Consider the following 19,001-nt stretch of genomic DNA (forward strand, 5'->3'; position numbering starts at 1 on the left):
GAATTCAAAGATCAGAATAATGAAATCATCAAGAACAACTTGAAGATCCTTAAGACACATGAATGAATGCATGCAATTGACACCAAACATAAAATGAAACACTAGACTCAAACAAGAAATATTTTTGGATTTTATGATTTTGTAATTTTTCTGTGTTTTTCGAAAATTAAGTGGAAGAAGATATCAAAATTCTTAATGAGAATTCCAGGAATCATGCAATGTTTAGTCTAAGACTCCGGTCCAGGAATTAGACATGGCTTCACAGCCAGCCAAGCTTTCAAAGAAAGCTTCGGTCCAAAACACTAGACATGGCCAATGGCCAGCCAAGCCTTAGCAGATCACTGCTCCAAAAGCAAGATTGATAGAAATCAACAAGCTCTTGTGATGATAAGTTGAAACCTCGGTCCAATGGAATTAGACATGGCTTCACAGCCAGCCAGATTTCAACAAATCATCATGAAACTCTAGAATTCATCTTCAAGAATTCCGAAAAAATATACCTAATCTAAGCAACAAGATGAACCGTCAGTTGTCCAAACTCAACAATCCCCGGCAACGGCGCCAAAAACATGGTATGCGAAATTGTGATCAATACTTTTCACAACTCAAATAATCCCCGGTGATGAAACCAAAAACTTGGTGTTCAATACCATGGCATAAACACAACTTCGCACAACTAACCAGCAAGTGTACTAGGTCGTCCAAGTAATAAACCTTACGCGAGTAAGGGTCGATCCCACAGAGATTGTTGGTATGAAGCAAGCTATGGTCACCTTGTAAATCTCAATCAGGCAAACTCAAATGGATATGGTGATAAACGCATAAAACATAAAGATAAAGATAGAGATACTTATGTAATTCATTGGTAGGAACTTCAGATAAGCGTATGAAGATGCCTTCCCTTCCGTCTCTCTGCTTTCCTACTGTCTTCATCCAATCCTTCTTACTCCTTTCCATGGCAAGCTTAAGCAAGGGTTTCACCGTTGTCAGTGGCTACCTCCCATCCTCTCAGTGGAAATGTTCAACGCACCCTGTCACGGCACAGCTATCCATCTGTCGGTTCTCGATCAGGCCGAAATAGAATCCAGTGATTCTTTTGCGTCTGTCACTAATGCCCCGCCCTCAGGAGTTTGAAGCACGTTACAGTCATTCAATCATTGAATCCTACTCAGAATACCACAGACAAGGTTAGACCTTCCGGATTCTCTTGAATGCCACCATCAGTTCTAGCCTATACCACGAAGACTCTGATCTCACGGAATGGCTGGCTCATTTGTCAGGCGAGCACTCGGTTGTCAGGCGATCAACCATGCATCGTGTATCAGGAATCCAAGAGATATTCACCCAATCGAAGGTAGAACGGAGGTGATTGTCAGTCACACGTTCATAGGTGAGAATGATGATGAGTGTCACGGATCATCACATTCATCAAGTTGAAGAACAAGTGATATCTTAGAACAAGAACAAGCGGAATTGAATAGAAGAACAATAGTAATTGCATTAATACTCGAGGTACAGCAGAGCTCCACACCTTAATCTATGGTGTGTAGAAACTCCACCGTTGAAAATACATAAGAACAAGGTCTAGGCATGGCCGAATGGCCAGCCTCCCAATGATCTAAGAACTAGATGTCCAAAGATGATCTAGAGATCTAAAGTGATCAAAAAGATTATAATACAATAGTAAAAGGTCCTACTTATAGAAAACTAGTAGCCTAGGGTGTACAAAGATGAGTAAAAGACATAAAAATCCACTTTCGGGCCCACTTGGTGTGTGCTTGGGCTGAGCAATGAAGCATTTTCGTGTAGAGACTCCTTCTGGAGTTAAACGCCAGCTTTAGTGCCAGTTTGGGCGTTTAACTCCCATTTTGGTGCCAGTTCCGGCGTTTAACGCTGGGATTTCTGAGGGTGACTTTGAACACCGGTTTGGGCCATCAAATCTTGGGTAAAGTATGGACTATCATATATTGCTGGAAAGCCCAGGATGTCTACTTTCCAACGCCGTTGAGAGCGCGCCAATTGGGCTTCTGCAGCTCCAGAAAATCCACTTCGAGTGCAGGGAGGTCAGAATCCAACAGCATCTGCAGTCCTTTTCAGTCTCTGAATCAGATTTTTGCTCAGGTCCCTCAATTTCAGCCAGAAAATACCTGAAATCACAGAAAAACACACAAACTCATAGTAAAGTCCAGAAAGTGAATTTTAACTAAAAACTAATAAAAATATACTAAAAACTAACTAGATCATACTAAAAACATACTAAAAACAATGCCAAAAAGCGTACAAATTATCCGCTCATCACCTGACAACCACCTCCGTTCTACCTTAGATTGGGTGGATATCTCTTGGATTCTTTAACCGGAGTCTTCGTGGTATAGGCTAGAACTGATGGCGGCATTCAAGAGAATCCGGAAGGTCTAACCTTGTCTGTGGTATTCTGAGTAGGATTCAATGATTGAATGACTGTGACGAGCTTCAAACTCATGAGGGCGGGGCGTTAGTGACAGACGCAAAAGAATCACTGGATTCTATTCCGGCCTGATTGAGAACCGACAGATGGATAGCCGTGCCGTGACAGGGTGCGTTGAACATTTCCACTGAGAGGATGGGAGGTAGCCACTGACAACGGTGAAACCCTTGCATAAGCTTGCCATGGAAAGGAGTAAGAAGGATTGGATGAAGACAGTAGGAAAGCAGAGAGACGGAAGGGACCAAGCATCTTCATACGCTTATCTGAAATTCCCACCAATGAATTACATAAGTATCTCTATCCTTATCTTTATGTTTTATTCGTATATCACCATACCCATTTGAGTTTGCCTGACTGAGATTTACAAGGTGACCATAGCTTGCTTCATACCAACAATCTCTGTGGGATCGACCCTTACTCGCGTAAGGTTTATTACTTGGACGACCTAGTACACTTGCTGGTTAGTTGTGCAAAGTTGTAGTGATCACAATTTCGCATACCAATGCCGAACCGCCACCTGAATCTAGAGTTGTGGAGAATTCCGTCAAGAACGCTACAATTGATGCTAAGGAGGATAGTGCACAACCCCCAAGGCAGGTATCTTATGAGGAACTAGACGGAATAACCCAAGACGCAAGTTTCCTTGATGATGATGATCACAAGTCAAGTCCTCTTAGTAATGAACTTGTATCTGCAAGTGAATTCTTTGAGACAGAAGAATCTTCCCCAAGTGAATATGAAGATGATGCAGAGGTCGACTTTTCTCAACCTCCTATTTATGGCTCAAGTGATGAGGAAGATATCAATGACTTTGATCAAGACATGGGTGAAGTCGAAGAAATTTACAAAGAGGTGGAGGAATTCACAGAAGACCACAAGGGAGTAGAGCTTGCAGAACCACTGGAAACACCTATCCCAAGGCAACTACCACCCAATACAAACCTCAAATGGGTAAAACCCTTAGCTTTTATCTTTACTTTTCCACTTGAATATGGTTTACTTGAAACAGATGGCCAGCTTAGAGCTCTTTGTGGCTTTAAGAGTAAAAGGGAAATGGCTCATACTCAGAGCTGGTGCACAAGGTTCAATAAGGTTCCACGCTTCAACTCGAAGTGCAAGGATTGGTATCATGCTCAAATGAATGGATCACGAAGAACATTTGGTCACCGTGGTGAGAATTTACTTTTTAAACTGCCTGGATGGAAACATGCAGATCAAGACGGAGGCGGATTTAAAAGCAAGGCTTGGGATCATGGATTCTATGCTGACATTCGTCACCCCGGGAGCCTGAGAATCTGTTTGAAGCTGCTCAGAAGCTTTACATGCCTAGTTTGGGACCCCGGAGGCTATTGGCATTCCAAGCATTGTTGGAGATTTTTGGATGAATTTAAACATAAGCCGCCATAACAGGAAGCTCATCCAATGTCCAACTTAAAGACTTTAACCAAAAGTGCTAGGTGGGAGACAACCTACCATGGTATGGTCGTTTCTTTTTCATTTTTATTTCGTGTTATTTATTTTTATTTCCATTTTAATTGAAACTGAATATTATTCATTCGCATTGCATACTGCATAATTGCATACCTGCATGAAAAAAAAAGAAGGGGAAAACACACGCGCGACGCGGCAGCATCGCTGACGCGTCCGCGTCACTAGTGCGTTGGGTAAAAAAGAATTGAACAGAGAGTCACGCGAGAGCGTGGCTGGAGGCGCGCCTTTAGCATAATTTGACCCCACGCAACCGCGTTGCTCACGCGACCGCGTCATGTGGGAACTTTGGCCTCCCACGCGGCCGCGTGCCATGAAAATCGACGTGAAAAGGGTGCATAGCTGAAAGTTATGCTGGAGTGGTGCTGGACTAGTGCTGAAAGCACAACCTTACCATGCGGACGCATGGCTCACACGTCCGCGTCATATCCCCATATTGGCCACTCACGCGATCGAGTCGACCACGCGATCGCGTTACCCAAAATTTAGCAAAATGAGATTTTGAACAGAGAGTTGTGCGAGCGCGAGGCTGCCCTCGCGCCAGTAGCATAAAAGGTGTCACGCGACCGCGTCGATTGACTTCAAACGCAAGTCATGCGACCGCGTGCCCCACGCGTCCGCGTCGCTTGCGCCGCACAGCTTATCCTAATTTGCCAAATATCTTATCTTTTCTTCCCCAATCCTAATTTTTCCCTCCCTCCTTTCTTACTCAATTCTTTCCCTTCTCATTCTTCTTATCTTCCATTTTTTTTATTTGCATATTTCATTCATTGCATTTTAATTTAGTGCATATTTTTTCTTTTCTTTTCTAAATTTATTATTTTTCCTTTGGTGTTGATTTTCTTATTTAACTGTTGCATCTTTTCTGGTTTAATTTTTAGTGACTTGTTTTACAATGTTGGGTGAAGCTATTTTTTGTTCAATGTCAATCTTTTATGATACCTGTATTCCTTTTGCATTGACATGAACTTATATTGTCTTTCATTACCCACTCTCTTCCCAATTATTGTACATTTTGTACCACTGGCATGCCATGGCTTCTATTGTTTTCTCACGTACATGTTGAAGCTTCCATGTAAATGAGACCCTTATCATTTGGCATTAACCCATCCATATTTCATTTATTTTCTTATCTTTATTTCTGGGTTACTTTTCTTCCCTTTTTCTTTCAGGATGGCCACCCGGAGGGGAACCGGAAGACGTTTACATGGGGAGACAAGACAAGTCCATCTGCACAATCTTTGGAGAGAAGCATCAGTTGGAACAACCCATCCACCTGCACATCTTAGCATGCACCGAGGACGGTGCAATCTTTAAGTGTGGGGAGGTCGATACCGATCTCCATGGGTTAGCTATTTTCTTCTTTTCAACACCATTGTTTTATTTTCTTTGTTTATTCATTGTTGCATTTGCATATTTGATTGCATGTTTGTTTGATTTTTTTTGCGTATTTTACCACTTGGTTAAAGTGATATTTTCTTTTTCAAGAAATTTTTATAGTATTTCACTAATTTAAATTGAAAATTTTCGTGTTAAATTTGTTTGAAGTTGTATTTGGAACATGGTTTTTGAGCCAAAGAACACACAACCTGTGAGATTTTGAGCTTAATTGTATGGTTACATTATTTAACCATGAAATTTTATTCTTGTGTGTTTTTCTTCTCTATGATTGCAATCTTTATTTTGTTCTATTCTATATGTCCAATATTTAGTGTATTTACATGTTTTCATATGATTGAGGCCATTATTTGATTTTAGCTCACTTATCCCAAATAAGCCTACCCTTTACATCACCCTTGTTAGCCACCTTGAGCCTTTTTAATCCCATTCTGTTCTATAACCACATCACTAGCCTTAAGCAGATAAACAAACGTAAAAATTCCAAATTGAATCTTTGGTTAGCTTAAGATAGAGATTATGTATCAACTAAGTGTGGAAAAACTGTGGGAACATGGGTTAATAAGGGAATGTATCATGTTTTTAATTCTGAATATTGGGAAATTTGGGTATCTACTCATGTAAAACAGAAAATTAAAAAATTTCATATGCATTGATATGTTATTTTAGTTTTTATGTCTCTATAAAAAAAAGAAAAAAAAGAAAAGAAAAAATATAATATAAATAAATAAATAAGGGGACAAAATTACCCCAATGTTAAGTTAATAAAAGATCAATGCATATATGACACAAATCAAAAGAAAAGTTGACACATGAGTATGTGATATAAAAGTGGGAATTATGGGTAGCTAGGCATGATTTTAGAAATTATATAGCATGTATGTAAGTTAGGTGATAGCTCAGGTTACTCAAAGATTCAATTTATAGCTCACTTAGCCATACATATATCATCACCCTTGCCTTGGCCCCATTACAGCCTTGAAAAGACCTCATGATGTGTGCATGGGCATACTAAATATTTGTTGATTGGTTAGATGAAGGACAATGTTTAGAAAGAATGATTTGAGAAGATTAGAGTGAATTACCCTATACACTTGAGAGATTAGAGTGCATATACACTTCCTGTGAGGGTTCAGTGCTTAATTCTATGTTCCCTGCTTTCATGAGCTATCTTCTTATAAGTCTACTTGTCTTTATTTTATATGATTTGAATTAGTGAAATCTGATTTATGTTTGTCTTGGAGAAATTATTTATTTTTAACCAAGTAGGTAGAAACATCTTAGCATGTAGTTGCATTTATAGGTTGCATTTCATACATTCTTACCATTCTCCTTCACTCTTTTAGTTCTCTTGAGCTTAGCATGAGGACATGCTAACGTTTAAGTGTGGGGAGGTTGATAAACCACTATTTTATGGTTTATTTTGTGCTCAATTGAGTGGTTTTTATCAACTCTTTACCCACTTATTTATATGATTTGCATGTTTTACATTTTCCTTCCTGATTCTGTGCTATGATTGAAAACATGCTTCTTTGGCTTTTATTTCCTTTTATTTAATCCTCTCTTATTACCATTAGATGCCTTGATATGTGTGTTATGTGATTTCAGGAATTACACGGCAGGAACGGCTTAGAGGATGGAAAGAAAGCATGCAAAAGTGGAAGGAATACAAGAAGTTGAAGGAACTGCAAAGCTGTCAGCCTGACCCTCTCACACTAAAACGATCATAACTTGAGCTACAGAGGTCCAAATAATACGGTTTCACTTGCGTTGGAAAGCTAACGTCCGAAACTTCGATTTGATATATAATTTGCCATAGTGGCCATACTGCTAGGCGACGCGAATGCGTGATCCACACGGACGCATTGCAGTGACGAAAATCAGCGTGACAGATTTCTTCTCTAGCGATTTCTGGGCTGTTTTCGACCCAGTTTGCGGCCCAAAAAACACAGATTAGAGGCTATAAAGTGGGGGAATCCATTCATTTATAGTCATGCTTTCATAATTCATAATTTTTAGTTTTAGATGTAGTTTTTAGTGAGAGAGGCTCTCTCCTCTCTCTTAGGATTAGGATTAGGATTAGAATTTATTTTAGGATTAGGATTTCTTTTCACTTCAGGATTATTTTATCTTCATCAGGTTCAATAATTTATGTTTCTCTTCTACTTTTATTTACTCTGATATTTTTAATTGTGTTTGATTGATGTTGCCCAACTGGCTGATGATATTGTCCATGTTAGAATTGACATTTTCTACTTAATATAATTTGAGGTATTTCAGACTCATGATTGCTTTTCTTTAATTTTAATTTAGATTATTTACTATTGGCTTTAATTGATTAACTGGAAGCTCTTGAGTTCTCAACTATTCATGATTGATTGTTTTGTCAGCTAATTAACTGGAATTTCACTAACTCTAGTCTTTCCTTAGGATTTGGCTAGGACTTGGGAAATCTAACCAATTGGTTCACTGGACTTTCCCTTGCTTACGCAAAGGTTAACTAAGTGGGATTAACTTCCATTCTTATAGGAGTAACTAGGATAGGACTTCCGAAATTTCATATCTTGCCAAGAGTTTATTTTATAGTTATTTATTTATTTTAATTGTCATTTGAATTACTTGTCATACTTCTTCCTTATTTCCAAAACCCCCAATTTTGCCTTTTTCATAGCCAATAATAAGAACATACCTCCCTGCAATTCCTTGAGAAGACGACCCGAGGTTTGAATACTCGGTTATCAATTTCAAAAGGGTTTGTTACTTGTGACAACCAAACGTTTGTAAGAAAGGTTGATTGCTTGGTTTAGTGACTATACTTACAACGAGAGTTTACTATAACTTCTAAACCATCAATCTTCAGTTCTTCACACGTGCGAGTAAGCTATGCCTCTGGCACCGGACTTGCACAAAGTTGGCACAAGTCTCGGGTCACCTGTACTAGAGTTGGAAGACGGCACAGGCGCACGAACGCGCACCATACGCTGATGCGTGCTTGATTGGTTTGTCTACCAGCGCGGACGCGCGCAGTGCGCAGACGCATCAGTGCGGGCCCAGACAAGGCACAAGTATGGCACAAATATGGCACAACTCTCGGATTTTTATACCAGGGAGTTCATAGTGCACCATCGACGCGCGCGCGCACAACGTGCTTGCGCGTCGATGGTCAATTTGCATGACATGAAGTGGGTACAAGGTGGGCACAAGGTTGGCATAACTCTCAGTTTTTTGGCCCATGATTGCATCTCTCAACATCAACATTCCCTACCTCGAAATCCTCAAACAGATGCCTACTTGTATCAAGTGGATGAAGGAACTACTAGCCAGGAAGAGCAACCTGAAAGGTGGTCAAACTGTGGTTATGAACAAGAAATGTAGTGCTATCGTTAAAAAGGACATACTTATGAAAAAAAGATCCAGAGAGCTTTCATATTCCCTGTACCATAGGAGAAACAAAAATTGACAGAGGATTTTGTGATCTAGGAGCTAGCATAAATGTGATGCCTCTATCTCTTATGAAAAAATTGAAAATCAATGAGGCGAGATCCACTGATGTAATCATACAATTGGCTGATAAAACTCAGAAGCAGGCTGAAGGAATAGTGGAAAATGTGTTAGTAAAAGTGGGAGACTACTTCCTCCCCACATACTTTTTTGTTCTGTACATGGAGGAAAGTTACCTCCATCCAATTATTTTGGGGAGACCATTTCTAGATACCGGTAGAGCACTCATTGATGTAGAACAAGGAGAGTTGATACTGAGAATACATGATGAGCAGCTCACTTTTCAGGCCTTCAAGTCCTTATATGAATCTGAACAAGAGAACAAGGAATTAAAGGAAAAATACATTGAGAGCCCCCTGAAGGAGAACAGCGATGAACCACAAGGCCAGCATCTAAAGCTTACCTTGAATGATAAACAAGAAACTCAAGAGATGAAGCAACCAATGGAGTTCAAGAGTTGAAGCCACAAGAATCAAGAAGAGCATCTAACAAGGATCTCCCTAACACAAGAGTCAATGGAGCACTAATGGAAGGAGAGAAAAGAGCTGTGAAGAAATTGCCAAGGGGATGGAGAAACAAAAATGTTCCTACAGAAGGTTTCATACATAAATGTTCCCATTTTCCAAAATTTTCTTAAATATTGTCACTCACTACCAATGTTTTTCCCAAATTCCCCCACATTTAAGCGTAACACACTCCTTCAACCTAAGCTAATCAAGGACACAATCTAAGGTATTTCATAGTTTTCCACTTATGGTTGTGATGTGCTAAAATCAAGAACAATGGGGTAAATAAAGCTCAAAGGGGTTTAACAATGGTAAATGCAAAGGGTAGGCTATATGGGAAAAGTAGCTTTTAAACAAAGATGGCTTCAATCATGCTCAATGCAATTCAAAATATTAATCATTGGAAATAGAGAATTAAGCAAAACTCAAGATTACAATCATAGAAGAGATGTAACACACAACGAACAAAATTTTGTGGTTAAAAATATGTAACCACTCAATATAGCTCAAAAACTCACAAGGCATTTGTTCTCTACTCTTCCATGTTCAATAAGAAATCCATTCAAGCAAGTTAAAAAAAAATAGTTTTTCAATTAATTCAATAGAAAGCCCAAAGTTGTTGGAAAGTCATGTTGTTTTTCATCAAAATTATTTCCTATATATGTATGTATGTATGTTGTAATGGATGCAAAGTTTTTTTTCAAAAATTCCTAGTTCTTCTCCTAATTTTCAACAAGCAAAAAGGTAACATGAACAATTAGGATTAAAATGAGTTAGGTATAAGCTATTCACAACATCCAATCATAATCCATATCTATACTATGTACTATGCAACAAAAAATGCAATATGTATATATACCAAAATAAAAGTGCAATACTAGATATAACTATAAGTAACTAATATATATACCAAAGTAGACACGCATAAGTCTAAGTATTGAATATGTAGCAATATGTAGCAAAATGTAAAGTGCTGTAAATATCTACAAAAGCATAATAAGACTGAAATAAACTAAATGAAAAGTGTTGAGGAAAGAATGTTTACACCCAATAATCGTATATCCTCCCCCACATTTTAATCATGCACAGTCCTCCATACCAAAAATCGAACCGTGGGTGGTCAACTATGAGATGCTCCACCATCTGATAGTGGTGGGTGCTGATGATGGTGATACACAATGATGGCTCTGCTATGGTTTCAGCTCTCGGCTCAGCCGTGGACTCCTCCGCTCTCTGGTCTGGGGACTCGACTGCCTGGCCAGCTGGCTCTGCTGCTATCTCAACTCTTGGCTCAGCCGTGGACTCCTCCGCTCTCTGGTCAGGGGGCTCAACTGCCTGCCCAGCTTCAGCTGCTGGCTCCTCCAGTGCAGGCTCCTCAGTCTCGGGCTCAGGCTCTAGTGTATCCGGAGGAGGTGGCCCAGGGTCTCGACCCTCAAACTTCTCCATAATCCCCTAAAAGAGGCGAGCGTTACGGCACTCGTAGCGGTGGAGGATCTTAATTATCTCTCGACCCTGCTAATAAGGTGTCTGAGATTAGGGTGTAGGTACAGGATGTGCAGGAGGTGCTGAGGGCTCTGCTACTGATGGTGGCTCAGTGGTCTTCCTCTTCTTCTGTGGCGGCAGTCCTTCATACTCGCCGTATGGTAAGAATGGCTGCTTGCTAATAAAGACAAACATCCTGTCTGTCGGGAGTCTCTCGACTCCAGACAAAGCGGCTAATCTGGTGATCATCTATGGGAAAGGAATGTTGTATTTCTGCTGTTAGTTCACCTTCCACATCGAATCTCTGATAAGGGGAAGAACAGAGATCCTCTTCCCCTCCAAAATCACGCATAGAAGAACGACCACACAGACGCGAATATGAGTGGCATGCGTGCTCAGCAGGATATATTCAGCGATCATCTGCTGCCAGATCCTCACCTCAGGGGTCAAGTCGGAGCACGCAATGCTCAATGGGACCGCATTCTCTCCTCTGCTGTACTCTCATCTTGCCTCAGGCAGGCCAATCTTCTTCAGGACCACATCCAATAAAAGCTTGCTGGATGTCAAGTCCTTCACTATCTGAGTGTAAGTATCCTGAGGTGGATGAATATACGGTATCTGTAAGAAGGCCTCCATAGCGTGGTCGGAGGTGTCAAGTGTGACACCTCTCAGAAAAATAGTAGTGGCATCCCTCTTAAGCAGATTTTTGTAGAATTCTCTGACCTGGTGTTCATTTATTTCCACTGGATCAAATTCTATGAATTTCCAATGAAAAAAATCTAATCTGTTTTGTATTAGATCCGCATATTTCTCTGGTAGGTTCAACTTTCGCTCATAGTGAAAGGCTCGCTTTTCCAATTTGTTATATTGTTCCTCGGCCGTTTCATTTATGAATGTGACCGGTTGAGAACTCGGAGGTGTAGTAGGATGACGAGCCAAAGGATTGGCTTTTTGCTTTCCCTTGCGTGTCATCCTAAAAAAGACAAAAACATGATACAAATCAAAAGAAACAGATAAAATTTCACCAAAAAGAAAAGGGTATAATAAAAAAATGTAAATCAGAGCCAATAAGGTCAACGGACATTCAATCAAGGAAAAACAGGTATAAAACAGTTAAATACTCAAAAAGAAGTGAAGTTTTCCCTACATCAAGCAACCTAAGTAACAAGTGAAGGGATGAACAACAATTGAAGCATATATATGAGTTAGGTGTAACAATGCAAGTGAATTAATTCCAGAAACTTTGGTTATTGTCCTAGCGTATTCAAAGTATAAGATTCAATTAAAATTCAGCACCAAGAGAATAACCAATTTGACAATGAGAAGGTTGCTTACTCATGTTGAAAAGTGGAAAATAATCAGACATATATAGCCCTTGTTCAAAAAGGCAACAAGTTAAAAAGCTTCAATTTAGATTGCTCAAAAATTTGAAGAAAACAATTGGCCATCTATGTGATTATCTATGTTCAAAAACTTCATGAATAGGCAACTGCATCAATTCACTAAACAAAATCGAGTTATGCACTTGTAATGCATCAAACAAAATGGTTTTAGCTTGGTATTCTAACATAGCTGGAATTTTCAAGTTCAGTTTGATGTTTCAGCAAAAATAACACAAGGTGCATCCATGAATTCAATCTTAACCATCATCGAAAATCTCATAAAACTGCATAGGTATGAATGACAATGCATAATGGAAGGAAAACCCAAAACTTATGCTGATCAGACACAAAATATTGAATCAAAAATTCTATTTAGGCATTTCATTCAGCATGTTATGTGCAATATTTACAAGTAGCATTCTTAGTACAATCTAGCAGCCTTCAATCCCAGAAAAATTCAAATAGCAGCCAATCAACAACAACATTCAGTCCAAAACACAGAAGTCATCTAACCTATAGCGTCCTAATTACTAAAACAGAAATTAAAAAGAGAATTAAAAAGCAAGTAAAATAAAGCAATAGAAAATGAAACAAGGCAAGGAAACAGGGAAGGAAAGGAACCTATAATGCAGAAGGAAGAAGAAGAAGAATGTGGGCAAGGTAGAGAGAGGGGTCGCAGCAGCACAGAGGTCACCGTTGCTGGGGGCTGGTCGCCGAACTGAAGGCATGGCTAGGGTTTGCTGGCACGGGCAATGTGCAACGCAGGTAGAAGAAGAATGTGGGAGAAATAGAGAAGAGGGAAGGGAGAAGGAAGGTCGGCGATGGTCGCCAGAGGTGGTGGTTGGGTGGTGGCCAAGTTGCTGAGTTGAGGGTTGGAGGTGATTGTCGCCTCAGAGAAGAAGAAGAAGAGAAATGGTTGGGGGAGTTTTGGGTAACTGAAGCGCAAGTCCCCTTTTTGAATTAACGTTCGAAAAGTGACTCGTGCGTACGCACAAGGTCGTGTGCAGATGCACACTTAAGGAAAATGAGGGGTATGCGCGCGCACAGCAACGTGCGGGCGCTACAAGCAGAAGGGATGTCGCAGCCTGTGCGGATACACAAAGCGTTGTACGCGTGCATATAAGGGAAAAGAGGGGATGCGTTCACACACACGAGGGGTATGTGCACTGCGACCAAAGGGGTAGTCACAAGCTGTGCGTGCGCTCAGTGCCGTGCGCACGCACAGGTGGGTTTTTTTTTTAAATGAAAAGGGTGAAGTGTGCGCACGCACGCATGGTGTGCAGACGCACAGGAAGAAAGGAAGGGTTGTACACATGCACAAGCCATGCGCGTTCTGTGAACAGAGGGAGTATTTAGAAGTGTGCGTGTGCACGCTGCTGTGCGGATACACAGGGACAGAAAAACAGGAGAAATGTGCGTACGCACCAGGCTGTGCGTACGCACAGGACTCTGTTCCTGCAATAAAAATTTTGCCTTTAAGGCATCAACCATGACATCCTAAATAGGTTTTCATGTCCCAAAACATAATCAAACTCCCAAAAACTCATTATTTCACTAAGATTAACTAACAACCATAAAAACAAAACTAACCAACCAAGCAAAGTAACCAATTATTCCAGCATTAAAAACTAAAAGAGAGAAAGTTAGAAGGATATTACCATGGTGGGGTTTCCCACCTCACACTTTGGTTTAAAGTCCTTATGTTGGACTTGGTGAGGTTATCCTTGTTAGGGTGGCTTATGTTTCCACTCCTCCTTGAATCTCAAACCAAGTTTGCTATTGATTTGACCTCCGGAGTCCCAAATGAATTGTACCAAACTCTTGAGAGACTCCAAGCTGACCGCTAGGATCCATAAGTGTTGACTCCTAAAACCAATTCCCGGATCCCATACTCTAGTCTCTTGTTCATCTTCTCGTTGATCTTTATTGTTGCACATACATGAACATTGTCTTGAATCACCATGGAAACACTTGTACACTCCCCGGAATCCACTAAATTGACTCTTGCACCAAAATTGAGCTCCAAATGTTAAACTTTTCTTCTTGATGAACTTTCTATTCCCTTGCCAACTAACATTCCTCTCTCCACCATCTACTACTCCAAGAAGGGTTTGAAGTTCACAATCCATCTCTAAGATGGCATATTGATGTTGGCCTAGAAAGCTTGTTGGAGAAATCTTCACCCACTCAATTTGTTCTTGCATAAGTACCTTCACTTCTTGGTAGCCAAAATCTTCCTCAAATTCTCCATATCATCACTCAAGTCAAAGATTGGAGGTTGTGTGAAGTCCACATCAACATCTCCTTCAAATTCAAAACAGGGAGGCTTATGAGTGTTAGTGAAGGGATCAACCAAGTTGGACAAAAAATCTTGAACGATGGAATCCTCTTGATCAATTCCCACCAACTATTCATTTGTCTCCTCTTGTGCTTCATGTTGTGACTTATCATCTTCTACTTGATTTTGCGATTCTTCACTCACTCCACACTCTTCACTTGATTCCACAACTTCATCCACTAGAATTTCTCAGTTGTGGCATGAATGTAATGAAGCTAAATGGTCAAGAGTTTCTGCTAAGGTAGACATGACTTTCTCTTGCTTCTTTCATAACTCTTGTTGTTCTTGAATGAGTATGAAACGTACTTCTTGTGTGGCTTGATCAATATGTGAAGATGAAGATTGAGGTGATGAAGGTTGACAATCAAACGCATGAGGGTAAGGGTTTTGATTTTGTATGTAGTGAGGGAATGGTGTATAGACTTGGTGACTATAAGGGTAAGTGTTTGGGTTCTGATGAGCGGATATTTTATACGCTTTTTGGTAGTATTTTTATATAGTTTTTAGCATGTTTCATTCACTTTTTGTTATATTTTTATTAATTTTTATTCAAAAATCACATTTCTGGACATTACTATGAGTTTGTTTGTTTTTCTATAATTTCAGGTATTTTCTGGCTAAAATTGAGGGACCTGAGCAAAAATCTAATTCAGAGGCTGAGAAAGGACTGTAGATGCTGTTGGATTCTGACCCTCCTGCACTCGAAGTGGATTTTCTGGAGCTACAGAAGTCTAATTGGCACTCTCTCAATTGCGTTGGAAAGTAGACATCTTGGTTTTTCCAGAAATATATAATAGTCCATACTTTGCCAGAGATAAGATGGCCCAAACTAGCGTTAAACGCCAGCCAGAGACCATTTTCTGGCGTAAAACACCAGAATTGGCATCAAAACTGGAGTTAAACGCCCAAACTGGCACCCAAACTGGCGTTTAACTCCAAGAATGGCCTATGCACGTGAAAACTTCAAAGCTCAGCCCAAACACTCACTAAGTGGACCCCGAAAGTGGATTTCTACACTATCTGCACTTAGTTACTCATTTTTCTGTAAACCTAGGTTACTAGTTGAGTATAAAAACTACTTTTAGAGATTCATTTTGTAACTTATGACATTTTACATCTCTTATTGTATCTTCTACAGCATGAGTCTCTAAACTCCATAGGTGGGGGTGAGGAGCTCTGCTGTGTTTCAATGGATTAATGCAATTACTATTGTTTTCTATTCAATCACGCTTGTTTCTGTTCTATGATACTCACTCGTACTTCAATGTGAGGAATGTAATGATCCGTGACACTCATTATCATTCTCAAATTTATGAACGCGTGCCTGACAACCACCTCTGTTCTATATGAGCTCAACGTAGTCATTGGGCGACAACTTGAGTGCGTATCTCTTGGGTTTCTATTCCACGAGTTTGACTTGCATCTCCTGACAACAGAGCATTTAAACTCGTGAGATTAGAACCTTCGTGGTAGAGGTTAGAACCAATTGTCAGCATTCCTGAGATTCGGAAAGTCTAAACCTTATCTATGGTATTCCGAGTAGGATCTGGGACGGGATGACTGTGACGAGCTTCAAACTCACAAATGTTGGGCGCAGTTACAGTGTGCAAAAGGATAGAGAGATCCTATTCTGACACAAGTGAGAACCGACAGATAATTAGTCGTGCGAAAACCGTACCTGGACCATTTTCACTAAGAGGACAGATGGTAGCCATTCACAACACTGATCCACAACATATAGCTTGCCATAGAAAGAGTCATGCGTGTTTGGAGAAGAAGACAGTAAGAAAGCAGAGGTTCAGACGACATAGCATCTTTGGAACCTCAACCTGTTCCTCATTACTGAACCACAAGTATCATTCATTTTATGTTATTTACCTTTCATAAACAAAATCATTTTTATCACTAATCTTCTAACTAAGAGTCACAGGATAACCAAAGCTTGCTTCAAGCCGGCAATCTTCGTGGGATCGACCTTTACTAACGTAAGGTATTACTTGGACGACCCAGTGCACTTGCTGGTTAGTTGTGCGGAGTTGCAAAAGTGTGATTGCATTTTTGTGCACCAGGTTCCATTGTGGTGCATTGTGGTGATGGTGTGAAAAAGTCATGAACAAAATATAAACAAAAACCTACTAACAAAAGCAAGCAAACAAACAAAAAATGCTATTTACACTATTAACATATTCACATCAACCAAAAGATAGCACCAATTGCATCCCTGGCAACGGTGCCAAATTTGATGACGAGATATTTCTTTCTATTTAGTTTGGAATCGATCAAAAACAAGAATCAATTCGTTGGTAGCATAGTCCAAACCAACAATAAACTCTTACAATCAAATGTTATCACAATTCAAACCAAATATAAACCGAGAGTAGTTAAACCTCTGGTTGTTCTCCCTAGGAATACAATTGAAAGTGTTATGCTTTCGGTTGTAGAGGCAAAAAGGGTTGGTTTCCAAATCAAAGAACGAAAGATTAAAAGAACTAAGAAATAAAAGAATTAAACAATGATCAAAATTAGTATTAATGCAAGTAAAAAAGGGGATGAGACCAAAACTAGTGAAAAATGTTATAAATGCATAAAAAGCTTTGACTTGGGAGTTGAGAATCCATGGAATCCTATCATGGCCATGACCACAACTATGATAATTATGATGAGTCAATCTCACTTAGTTAACCCCTAACAATCGAGGAGTAAGTCAAGCAAGTATAATTGACCTTAATCCATAAGTCCTAACCAACTTACCAAACTAGTTGATAAAAGGATAGCTTTAATGGAAACAAGAGTCAACTAACTCCCCAAGAATTACCACTAAATGTCGGACATTACGACTCTAGTATCCTAGGAACTTAACCCCCATGCCAAGGTGTGAAAATCTACTCAAAATTATCAAGTGGCATTTTCACAAATACTTGGTGGGCATATGACCAAAACATGAGAAATTGCAAGGAAAATTAGAAAACAATGACCAACTATTCACAAAACCAAATATAATTAGACCATCAAGCATAAAGAAAGCATGGAACATTAAATTCATCAGTCAAAACTTCAACAAACTCAAAATTGCAAATATGAACAAAATAACTTGAATCAAAAGGAAATGAAAGTAAAAGCGCCTTAATTAAAGAGGAAATTGAGAGTACTTACAATTGAAGAAGCAAAATTCCAAAATCAAAGCTTTCTATAAAATGCTACAATGGAAATTGAAATGAAACCCTGAGAGAGTAATGCTACACTATTCCTACTCCTACTCCTAATTACTCTCTAAAAAAACTATCTAAGTGAGCTCTCTAGCTAATTGTTGAATTCCCCTTCATATAGTATCCAAATTCAGCTCAAAGCCTTCAAAATTTGGACCAAAAGCCCTCAGAAAACACACAACACGTGTTTCTTTAATGAAATCACGTGCAGGGTCCTGTGCGTACGCACAGATGTGTGCATACGCATACTTGGCCGAAAGTTGACCTGTGCGTACGCATAGGTGCTTGTGCGCACGCACACATAGAAATTCCTTCTAGTACGCACGCACGCTTGCTTATGCACATGCACACTTTGCTGTGTGTGTTTTTTTTCTTGTTTTTTTCATGTTTTCTCCCTTGTACATGATTTCTTCCATTTTTGCCTAGCCAATCTTGCCTAAATAACCTAAAATCACTCAACAAACGTATCATGGCATCTAATGGCATAAAGTGGAACTAAAATTGCGCATTTCAAGCATAAAAACTCATGTTTTCACATCTAAGTCCAAATTAGAGAGAAATCACAAAAGTATACTATTATGGTGTTTAAGTGTAGGTTTATGTGCTAGAATCCATCCAAATTGAGTCAAAATATATCATCAAATGTGGACTCATCAAGCTTTTTGAGGCGATCCTGTTGTTCATGGACGACATCTAGGATTTCTGCATTCTGGGGTTGCTTATCTCCTTTGGAGTGGTGTGCATCCTTTGAGGAGGTTGGTGTGGCATCCTTGTCCTTTCTTGGCATTCCTTCTTCTAGTCCGAAGGTATGGTCGTTGGTGAGAGGGTTGTTTGCCATGTTTGATGGGATGACTTCTAGGTTCTCCAGTAACTGCGCCAATGTTCCGAGGGTTACCTGAAACTGAGAGGTCGATCACGAACAAGATCTTCTGGACTGATCAAGGTTGCTGTGTCTGACTTGGCAGAGTAGGAGGCGCTGCTGGTTCTTGTGCACCAGAGGCGGGTGGTACCTGCAAGAGACGCTGATGCTTAAGTCAGTACGGGCTTTAGGTAGGTTTTTGTGTAGAATTGGAGTATGAGTTATACCTGGGTGCTCCAGTGTATTACAGTAGTGCTGGGCGACCTTCCTTGAGATAAGCTCATTATCTTATCTTATCTTTTGTGGGTAAGGTCATATCTTTTGTTAACCGTGTCTTAGTAGGCGGCGATTCTGTGTTTTGGGCCTCCTTGGGC

Source organism: Arachis hypogaea, chromosome 2, assembly GCF_003086295.3.
Source record: "Arachis hypogaea cultivar Tifrunner chromosome 2, arahy.Tifrunner.gnm2.J5K5, whole genome shotgun sequence".
NCBI classification, from domain to species: domain Eukaryota; kingdom Viridiplantae; phylum Streptophyta; class Magnoliopsida; order Fabales; family Fabaceae; genus Arachis; species Arachis hypogaea.